Here is a 12,489-nt window from a genome sequence, read left to right as displayed (position 1 = left end):
CTTAACAATTTGATTTTAACAAACGACAAAGCATTGTCTATCTGTCAGACTCGAGTGTTAGGTTGAAACGTGACTTACCCTTAGAAGCCGAAGGCAAAAGGTTCTAATAGCAAACCCAAAACGGAGAACAAACAAATAAACGTCAGATCTCCGAAGAAAAATTAAGTTTAGGTATATTAGGTGGTGAGAGGTGAGTTTACAACAACTCTACTTTCCTACGCAGACTTAATATTCAATAATAGTGATCGCACAATGACAAACAACAAATCATCATGTGTACTATTCCAACCGTTTGAATAAACTCTAAGCTATAAATAAAAAAGGATCACGTGCGGTGTATCACAGTTTCCTTTATGTTCTATACATACACTTTTGTTCCAGCTGTATAGCTGTATGCTTTTGTAGCAATACCTCAATTCCAGCAATATTAAGATAAATGAGAAATTCGGAACGAGATTCGACAGTTACCTTTCAGTCATCTTGTGTGTGTAAGAAGACGGAAGAAATTAACACGTGGAAACACACGTGTTTTTCAAATATAATAAATGACTTTTGTTGAATGATACATGACATCGTGTTTACTACAGCTTTACCTGCATTTACTTTGATGGTACGTATACTGTACTCAGTCTTCAAAGATGTAACTGTGGATTGTCTTTAAATCTACTCGAAAAGTGTATTACATGAGTATAGGGTTAAGGGTGATTTAGCACGACTAATTTTCAACAGTATACATACAGCGATTATCTTCATTGAACCATATGCGACCACGCGTTCCTGTACATAACAATTCTACTTTAAGACATTTGGTGCAAAGGTATTAAACTTACAATTATTCATTTCCATACATGCATCAGGAATAGAATCTGGAGAAACCAGAAATGAAACAAGTTCTCCATCAACCACGTCCATCCCATATCTTCAAAAACGGTCAAAACAAGTGTTATTTATGAGATATTTTTAGTATCTCTATACCATAGGCTGAAAGTGTGCTCGCATGATGTGGGGCTTCAAAGCATCCTTAACTACTGACTCCATTGCAAAACATCGCATCAAACACATACAATGTAAGTGGACCTGTGATGCTCCTGTACGAGTCGAATCAAAATCTCGAAATACAATACCTCATATGTTGGTATTGTCTAACCAATAAAGTGTAGTTCCTAACGGTACATCGACTATATAAACAGTTACAACTACATTGATTCGATTCACATTTGAAATAAACAGATGCTGTCAAGGATAAAGCAATAATAACTATTAAGTTTTAAAAATTAAAACAAAGGTTACAGTTGATGTTTAGGAGAATGGTAAGTTATAGAGTTTAAAGTGTTATTTACTTTAAGAAGGGAAGTAACGAACAGCATGTGTCAGCGAAGGTAGTTGTACGCTATTTCTTGACGTTTAAAGATTCTATAAATCAAACTTCCAATTATGTAACAGTAACCTTAACGAGTCTCAGGCGATTCTGAGTGCTCGGAATATGTTAATATAGTATATGAACTTTATGAAGGTTACTATTGTACGAAAGTTAGTGCTACGTAACTTAAAGTTTACCGAAAACAAATTCTGCAAACATGTTTTAATAATTGACAATATAAATATATATTCTGGAACTACATGTTTTAGGTCTCGTTCAACTAACTGACTCATCTCTGAGTCTTCAGCTAAGTAACATGTTCAGATGATGGATACTAGAATACAGTACTGCTTGGATATAGTAAAGTATGGAGGAAACACCTACTGAAAAAAAACCCAAAAACGTATTCATGAAAGGTAAAAGAAGAACTAGATGTTGGTTGAGCTTGGCACAGAGAATGTTTATCATACAATTGAGCAACAGTGACGTCACGAAATGTTATTTAATACCGCCCTTACTTTATGGGTAATGGTTTCTGTAAATCACCTTGTTCCACATCGTGAGATATAAACGTTACTGGTTTGTTTGTGGTTGTCGTCTTTATAACGTTACCGTGATAGTATCATTATCATAAAACCATTTATCTACTCCTTTTGTTTTTATGTTTTTTGAGTCGCACATAAAACATTTTATCACAACTGTTCTCGAAATACGATGTTTTCATTATTTTTAATTGTTTAGTTAATCTACATTTTCTTGGCAGGCTACACGAGGGTTAAATGCATATAGCTGTTCCTAATTTTAAACGGAAAGACCAAAGGAAAGGTAGCTAGTTAACACCACCCACCGCCACATTTTGGGTTACTTTTGTTAGACTGAACACCGTCACTCTTATAATTCACCCACATCTTCATCTGCAGAACGTTTACTTGCAACAACAGGACGCGAACCCAGGACGCTTAAACTTACAGTCCTGGGTATTAGAACAATTAAGTAGAGTAATAAATATAATATAATATTAGGCCACTAGGTGGAACATTGGTAATTTATACACCACTAGTGTATATCCGTCGAAAATGATGGGGCAAGTAGTAACTCCCACCCTATAATATACACTACACCTCGCATTTCGTAGGTAATTGAAATAAATAAACTTTGCTAAATCAAGCTTCACAAATAAAAAGATAGAATCGAATGTCGGTAACTTTATTTGTGAGCCAATCAAAACTAAGATCGTTCATGAAATGAATTCGTGCGTTGCGTATTCATAGAATAATTATTGGTAAAAAACCTGTTATATTAACAGCTTCTAATATATATAGAATAGCCAATGAGTTTTGGTAACACTACGTCCCAACAATGTTTTATTCTATGTTATGTTTCTTATTAACAGGATAACCTGTTATTGTTGTTAGTCTATTTACTGAAAGTATGAAGTGAAATAAATACAAAACTGGAAAAAAATTACTTGATTTCTTAGTTTACAGTCTTCGTTGATTGAAGATGTTTTGTTTTTTATTTAAAATGTTGAGGAAAAAACAGATTACAGTTTAATTTAGAAACGATTTGTTTATTTGTTTGTTTGTTTTGAATTTAGCGCAAAGCTACTCGAGGGCTATCTGCGCTAGCCTTCCCTAACTTAGCAGTGTAAGACTAGAGGGAAGGCAGCTAGTCATCAACACCTACCGCCAACTCTTGGGCTACTCTTTTACCAACGAATAGTGGGATTGACCATAACATTAAAACGCCCCCACGGCTTGAAATGGCAAGCATGTTTGGTGCGACCGGGATTCGAACCCGCGACCCTCGGATTACGAGTCGAACGCCTGAACACACTAGGCCGTGTCGGGCCCTAGAAACGATTTAAGTTTATAATCGAATCAATATTTTTACTTCCATATTAAATGTTATGCACTTGGCTCTAAGCTAAGTGACTCAACACTCATTACATTTATAAGGTTTCGCGTCACACACACACACACACACACACCCTTACATCCTCGTGAGAAAAATTGTAATGGGCAAATAGTAATGAAACTATTCTCTCTGGAGAAATGCATTTTGGCTTTTATGACTCTTTTATCACTAAAAACAGGTATATCTAATGCATTAATTACTCATCAGAATAAGTACTGAGCTACAAGGTATAATAATAATTTCATCATAATTAATGAATTAATTAATGAAATACTAAGAAAGGCAACGAGAAGTTGTCTCTTATGGGTTCTCAGTCCGAACACTGCAACTACTGGGAAGATGACATGTGAAGATCATCACATCATTTTTGGCCCCCCCCACTACCACCACCCAGTGGCTTGTATGTTTGTTTGTTATTTGAATTTCGCACAAAGCTACTCGAGGGCTATCTGTGCTAACCGTCCCTAATTTAGCAGTGTAAGACTAGAGGGAAGGCAGCTAGTCATCAACACCCACCGCCAACTCTTGGGCTACTCTTTTGCCAACGAATAGTGGGATTGACCGTAACGTTATAATGCCCCCACGGCTGAAAGGGCGAGCATGTTTGGCTCGACAGGGATCCGAACCGGCGACCCTCAGATTACGAGTCGCACGCCTTAACACGCTTGGCCATGCCGGACCTCACCCAGTGGCGTGTCAGTGTGCTTGCAAGTTTACAACACCAAAAACCGGGTTTCGATCGTGTAGCTTTGTGATTAATTACAAATATTTTTGTTTTGAAACTAGTTTATTATCAAATAAAACCAGAAATAACTAAGTTATATGAATAAATCAAACCATCTTCTAATTAGTTTTTATTTTGTTCTGACTGGATAGTTTAGTTTTTAATTATATACATATGCGCGCATGTGTGAGAATGAATAAGTTATTTATTGTTCAAGTACTATATTAATTCGAATTAACGATACACAAACTCTTTTCAAGGTCGATTATGTACTGTGTTTTATTATACTATACGCATAAATAAGAAATGCACTTCCAGCCAAATGTTTGTTTTTTTGGAATTTCGCACAAAGCTACTCGAGGACTATCTGTGCTAGCCGTCCCTAATTTAGCAGTGTAAGACTAGAGGGAAGGCAGCTAGTCATCACCACCCACCGCCAACTCTTGGGCTACTCTTTTACCAACGAATAGTGGGATTGACCGTCACATTATAACGCCCCCACGGCTGAAAGGGCGAGCACGTTTGTTTATTTGAAACTTTCGGTGTTGTGGTCACCACGGGTATCAAAACACGGTTTTTACTTTACTGCTGGGAAAGTATCAAACCACAAAGAAAAATAAAATACTGACTATCAGAATATTAGTATTTTTCCATTTATATTTATCCAATTTTCAGATGATAGTATCGCCATCTGTGAAAAGCCTTTTCAACTTCGTTAAAGAAAAGCGTGAAATATTTCGATTTACGCATCTGTCAATCCTTTCACAACACTGGACTTACATACTTATTAGTTATTAACTTGTATTATTAACGTATGGAATTTTGGGACTAACTGGTCATGTGCGAAAGGTTAATGTATTACTTAAATAGGCCTTAAATTAGATTGTTAAATGTTTTAGTTTTATTGTTTTTATCTGTGTGGATTAAAAATAACAGTATGTGCATTGTGAAAAAAGACAAAAACAATAACATAAGAATGTAAGATAACAACTGTCCTAAGATTGTCTGACAAACATTTTTTTCAGAATATAAGTTTTCTCATTTGGCTCTCAATTGTATTTTTAAAAGTTAAGTTTCGGTTTCATAGAGTTTGTTTTTAAGCCTGGCATGGCCACATGAGTTAAGGCGTTCGATGCGTACTATGAGGGTCGCGGGTTCGAAACCCGGTCGCACCAAACATTCTCGCCTTCTCAGCCCTGGGGACGTTATAATATGACGGTCAATCCCACTATTCGTTGGTAGAAGGGTAGCCCAAGAGTTGGCGGTTGGTGGCGATAACTAGCTGCCTTCCCTCTGGTCTTACACTGCTAAATTAGGGACGGCTAGCGCATATAGCCCTTGAGTATCTTTGCGCGAAATTCAAAAACAAACAAACAAATTTGTTCTTCCGTAAGCCAGTTTTATCTCCTCACTTAAATAGTCAGTTAGTTAAGATGTTATATTGTATATAACAAATATAATTTTTGAGGCGGGAAATATTTCTCAATGTAGGATTCAATGCGTAATTGTGACCTAGTAGTTGACATGTGAGATTACGAAACTGAAGGTCCATGATTGGTGTCCCTTTTACAAATTAGTAACTGCTAACGTAGATGCGCCTTATATAGAGAGCTTCACGCGAATGTTCGAAATAAACAAACTCGCTTTACAATTTTATATTCTGGTAATAATATTCTTGCAATTAACACACCTGCGCATTTATATGGCCTTGTCAAGCTTATAGTCTAATCAATTTTTGTTCAGCACTCAAGATAGCGACAACAGAAGACTATTGTTCTACACTAATCGCAAGTTAAGAATTCAAAATTACGTCATGGACAAAGTTACTACTGTAGGTGATCCAAATCGTGAAATTCTGAGGCCAGATGACCACACAAATTATGTAATTATCCACAAAGAAAAACACACAAACAGATGTCCTGAAAATTCGCTTTTATGTACCTGCTGACAAAACTGGTTGAGTTTTTTCCTTTTGTTTTAATGTACGAGAGCCAGTGTGTGTATGCGCATGATCAGGTTTATTTGTATTTACCAGACTTTAACCAGAAATAAATTTTAAAAAAATAATATGGACGACTCCATTTAAAGAAAAATAAGCACGTGATTAGCAGTTAATAAAACACTTAAGTGCTTTGGCTGATTGGCACGTTCGGAAGTGTTATAACAGTTAAATAATCCAAAACGCTGCATCAGTGATGGATAAGATGACATGCTGTGCAAATCGGTATAATTACTCCTCTGTATAAGTTCATGATGATTCGGGCTCAAATTTAAACTGAAAAAAAAGATTCAGAGAAATGAAACAGGCATCTAAACAGTAATAATAAACAGGAATTTAAAAAGTAATAATATACAGGAATTTAAATAGTAATAATAATAATGTGATAATAATTAATAATAATTAATAATAATTAATAATGTAAATAGTAATAATAATAATGTGATAATAATTAATAATAATTAGTAATGTAAATAGTAATAATAATAATGTGATAATAATTAATAATAATTAGTAATTTAAACAGTAATAATAATAATGTGATAAAAGATTAATCGAATAATTATTAAGAACAAAAAAAACTTGAAAACAATATTGAGGAAGCCTTAAGGAAGGCAGAGAAGAATTATAAAAACATTTCAAAACAAAATTATTTAGGAAGTAAAAAAATTGCCAAAGAATTACAAAAAAAATTGAACCACGATAAAGTAGAAAACACGGACATCATATTAAAATTTGTGATAAATCAACTGCTGATAGTAAACCAAGAAAATGACAACCTGAGAATAATCCATTTGCCTAAGTTGAAACGAGTGTGTTCTTAAAAGAAGACAATCTTGAACCAAAGTATTCATTGGTTTTCCACCATGTTGATTGACACTGGTTCCACAGCTGCCATTATTTAGCCTGATCTGGTAAAGAAATCTATGAACTTGCCTTCAGAGATAAAGCAAGAACATTGCGAACCACATGTTGTCATAAAGCGCCACCAAGAGCAACTTAATGAATTAACTTTATGTAGAAATACAGATGACTCTCTTCAAGTATTTTCACAAACTACTCAATTATTACAGCACCAGAGGTTGAACATGCAATAAAATAACAGAAATATAATATAAAAAAGAGAACCACCTTAAAGTTCAACAGAGTACAATAAAGAAAGTTCAAACTAAGGCCATCCACTGTGACCTTCCTGCCCTTCCTCCAGTGGCACAGTGATGTCTACGGATTACAATGTTAAAAACCAAGTTTCGATGCCCTTGGTGAGTAGAGCACAGATAGCCCATTATGTAGCTTTAAACAAACAAAATGAACTTATTTGGAAATACTTCGACGGAAAACAAACAACAACAATTGGTTAGTTTAATTGAAAACTTTGTCAGATGTAAGTTAACTAACTGAGGAGCACGAAATTCCTGTCGAGATAAATTTTAATTAACCACCAAGGATTCATTTGACGATTTACCTCAATAAAACTTCTCTTGTGAGAAAACAAGTGTTGCTAAAGAGCTAGGGGTTATCTCATCTTCCTTTCATGAACCACAGAATAGAGAACAACCCAAAAACGTTGTGTTTACACGGGTAAATTGAAACACGCAATTAGACAAGCAAACAGAAATTCAGCTAAGTCGTAATTCATTTGAAAAAACAAATCCTAGTGATGAACGTAAAAAACTGAATTTTGTGACGTTATATTTACCGAATAGTCTAAAAGAAACCTTTTAACAATAGTAGACATTATAATAATAATAAAAACCCTATAATCCGAGAGCTTTCGAAGAAGATAGGTCCATCTTTCGAAAGCGCTCGGGTTTTAGGATTTTATATGAATACTTCTTGAACCTACTTGTTTTCCTACCTTCATGTAACTATCATAATATGACATTTCGAGGGTGTTTGGTTTGTTTTGAATTTCGCGCAAAGCTACTCGAGGGCTATCTGCGCTAGCCGTCCCTAATTTAGCAGTGTAAGACTAGAGGGAAGAGCTAGTCATCATCACCCACCGCCAACTCTTGAGCTACTCTTTTACCAACGAATAGTGAGATTGACCGTTAAATTATAACACCCCCACGGCTGAAAGTGCGGGCTAGTTTAGTGTGACAGGGATTCGAACCCGCGATCCTCAGATTACGAGTCGAGTGCCTTAACCACCTGGCTATGCCGGGCCTCTTTCGCTGCTACATTAAAGACCGCTAGCAGATAGCCCTTGTATAGGTTTGCGCGAAATTAGAAGAAAACAAACAAACTTATTTTCAAAGTTATAAGTCTTCGGACTAATCCCTGAGCCACCAAGGGTTATAAGTAAAGTGAGAGAAAAATAGACAGATACAATAAAAAGTGGGACAGACGAGTTGTGAATAAAGCTAAAAACGCCACTTAAAGTTTAACGAAGAGGCGAGAAATGTGTAAAAGCCGAAAACTGTAAATAATTAGTTTCAAGCATTTAAAAAAATACATATTGACTTTTATAGGGTTGTAAAATATATGCATAAACTGGACGTCATGATTTCCCTTCTCAAGAAAAGCTACAGAAAATATGCAAGTTAAACCTGTTACTGAACAGGACTCGCTGAAAACATTAATTTCGAGGTTAACTTTTCCATTTAACTGTAGGTGATAAAATTCTAAACTACAAGACTACAAAGAATGCCAAGTTAAAATAAAGACACGTCCCCTGGTGAGTCTACAGTAAATTACAATAAAGACACGTCCCCTGGAGAGTCTACGGTAAATTACAATAAAGACACGTCCCCTGGTGAGTCTACGGTAAATTAGAATAAAGACACGTCCCCTGGTGAGTCTAAGGTAAATTACAATAAAGACACGTCCCCTGGTGAGTCTACGGTAACTTTATGGAATTGCAGCACTGAAATCTGAGATACAATTGCCGGTGATGGAGTGCAGATACTTCACCATGTAGCTTTGCACTAAGAAAACAACAACAAGCCGACGAACATTTTGTGGTTCCATTTACAGCAAAGATATCGAAGGCTGATTCTCAGGGCAAAGAGGATTTTTTTTTCTTCTTGGCCATCTATAAATCATTCACTAATAGACTCAAACGTAACAGGGTGAGGAAAAATTTGCCTGTTGTCAAGCATAAAGTTACACAAGGGGTTATCTGTGCACTGCCCATCATGTGTATCGAAACCCGGTTTCTAGCGTTGTATGTATTTATTTATATCAAAGCCACAACGAGCCATCTGCTGTATTGACCGAGCCCCTGATTTTAGCGTTGTAAATCCCAAGATTTACCGCTATCCCAGCAGGAGACACTAGCGTTTTAAGCCTCATACACACGGTGGGAGTAAAAAATGGGCCCACTTGTGTTTAAGTTGTTATAGAAATATCAAAGGTGTGACTTTCGGGCCTAAAAATGTACCTAATTTAATCTATACTAATAACATACTATACTAATACGTTTAACATGTATTTTATACAAATGGGGTATTACACCCCTTGTCACGTTTTCCACATTGGGGGTCATTTTTGACCCCCGTTTAAAAAACTCAATTACATGTCTGGTAAACAATCAATTAATATATTGATATGAAATTTTGTGTTCTAGAACACTCTATAAATGTTCTCGAGCATTCTAGAATATTCTTATCTACGTTGCATAGAGAGCCCTCAATCGATGATGAATCAGAAAAACCTGAAATAATATCATACTATAACTCCACCAAAGGAGGAGTCGATACACTAGACCAAATAGTTAGATTCTTTTCCACAAAAAGAAAGACCAGAACGTGGCCAATGGCACTATTTTATAACATTCTTGATGCTGCCGCATACAATGCTTACCTTCTTTATCGCCAGCGCCATCCAGAATTCGCATCAAAGTACCAAAAAAGAGCAAGACGTGAATTTCTGAAGTTGCTTACTGATGAATTACTGCCTGAAGAAGATACAAATGAAGTGATCCCTCCAAAAAGACAAAAAGTTGCTGAAAAGAACGTTAGGAAATGGTGTCAAATATGCGCACGTGATTCAAGGAAAAAAAATTCTTCAAAGTGTATCAAATGTAGTAAAATGGCTTGCAATGACCATAAAGTTACCCAGAGTGTATGTATAAATTGTATAGAATAAATATTTTGTCCAAATTTATACTTTTGCTTGGGGGCTCGACTTCAAAATATGGCAGTAAACAGCGACGCCTGTGATAATGTAAATTATATATATATTTTTTATTATAATGTCATGGTCAGTCCCACTTTTCTTGGGTGAAAGGTTAACCTAAGAATGTGTATGTTTTTTTGGTTTGTTTGTTTTTTAAATTATGGATATTTGTTTGAAGTTTTGCACAAAGCTAAACAATTGGCTATTTGAACTTTCCCTACCACGGGTATAGAAAATCGGATTCTAGCGGTGTAAGACCGCAGACGTATTACTATTTTTTTTAGGGGGTGGACTTATTGTTCAGTGTTTATTATCTACTAATAAGAGTTAAAATATAATTTTGTGTTAATAAGTCTCATATCATTTCAGGTGGCCTATCTTTTTATCCCGACTTACAAATTTCTCAATGATCTATATATTCAATCATCTTTGGGTTAGAGTTCACATAAAGACCCTACAAGAAGATTACCTCTTTATGGAACCCCTTAGCAAACTTGTATAGAACTTCGGTCAGTAATAAATTCATTCTTCACCACTATAATTCTTTAACGTCTCAGCTTCCAAGTGAACTAATTCAGTCTTTTTATTCTTTCTGGTTGGCCTTGACCCACAGACCTTTCGTATATCAGATTAACCCCTCTAACTATTCCCAGTAAGGTATTTTTTAGCACCTCATATTACCTCAAGTGAATCAATGAAACACTGAAGAGAGTTTAAAAAAATCATGTTAATTACTATCAACAACGTACAATAATGGAGCAACCTATTGTAACAAATGGTTACGACACTTTTTTTTAACAATCTCTATTAGTTAACAAACCATAAGTAACAGGTGTCAAAGACAAAGAAAAGATAGTTGGGAAAACAGAAACAATAACAGGTCTTTTCTCAGAACGTGGAACATTTTACGCATTTAACCTGCAAGATGTACCCTGAGAAAAATGAACCCTTTCGCAAGTGACCTGTACTTGATTCTGCTGAGAATGAAACAAACTGGGGTCATACTTTTGAAAGCACCTGCTGAACTCCCGTGGAGAAGGGACATACCAAAGTTACTGACAGATGGTTCCTGAACACCTGCTCGAAATATGAAATCATTAGGGCAGCTGGTGTCATAATCTCCTGGCAAATACAAAAGAACTCATCTAGCACTGCAGAATTTCCGAGAGAATCCAATAAATCACGTACCAAGCGTTGAAACGAAAACCATTTTGATTTAGGATACAAACAACTAAGTTACAAGTTGTCGTTGAGGACAGTAGTTATATCACATTTGCAAATAAAATTCAAACATAACTCAAGGCTTTGAAAGCAGTTTAAAACCCTATTGGTACCATTGTCAAACAAAATGGATGATGGTCAAGTTCAGTCAAGGTTCTTTTGGCTTAACGAAGATGAAGAGACAACATTCGTTATTCGCTGGTTTACTGAAAGAGAGCTATGCGTTGCTTTAAACTTGTTTAATTTCTGCTTTAAGTGAAAAAAATGAAACGGTTGCCAAACTCGAATCATTCATTGGATTTCTTATCCCTCATGTTAGATCTCTAGTGAGATTCACCTGAGTTCTTCTATCAAATTTCGTCAAAATTTGTTAACCACTTTCTTCGTAGCATTTATGGTGACGTAGACAGACATGCAACTTTGCTTTATTTTGACAATTATAAAATCTTATTAATGTGCGTTTTTTATCACTTTTGTTTTACAAAAATGTCTTTCTCGTGGGTAAACAGGGATGACTATATAAGTTCCTTTAACAAAAACAGTAAAATGTTTCACGAATTTTCAGTATATGTAGCAATAGGTTTCGCATACAGATAGCAAAGCAATTGTCAATAACTTATTTACTCCACGTTTGCATAATTTTATTTTCATTCCGCACACACTTGTATTTTGTGACAGTTTAAAACTTTTGTTCATAAAAATGTAGTTGATTAATACCCATACCAGCTGCTCTGAAATACAAAAATGTAGTTTGATAAAAAGGAGCATATTTCAAGAATAATTTGATTTCTCTTTATAATAAAGAACCCACTCCATAAAATGTATGAATTGATACTACATGCTTGATCCCTAATCATTACTACTATGTGAAGGGATACTTCATGTTTGATCCCTAATCATTACTACTATGTGAAGTGGATACTTCATGTTTGATCCCTAATCATTACTACTATGTAAAGAGGATACTTCATGTTTGATCCATAATCTTTACTACTATGTGAAGTGGATACTTCATGTTTGATCCCTAATCTTTACTACTATGTGAAGTGGATACTTCATGTTTGATCCCTAATCTTTACTACTATGTGACGTGGATACATGTTTGATCCCTAATCATTACTACTATGTGAAGTGGATACTTCATGTTTG

Source organism: Tachypleus tridentatus, chromosome 1 (assembly GCF_004210375.1).
Source record: "Tachypleus tridentatus isolate NWPU-2018 chromosome 1, ASM421037v1, whole genome shotgun sequence".
Lineage (NCBI taxonomy): Eukaryota > Metazoa > Arthropoda > Merostomata > Xiphosura > Limulidae > Tachypleus > Tachypleus tridentatus.
Note: the sequence above shows the minus strand (reverse complement) of the source record.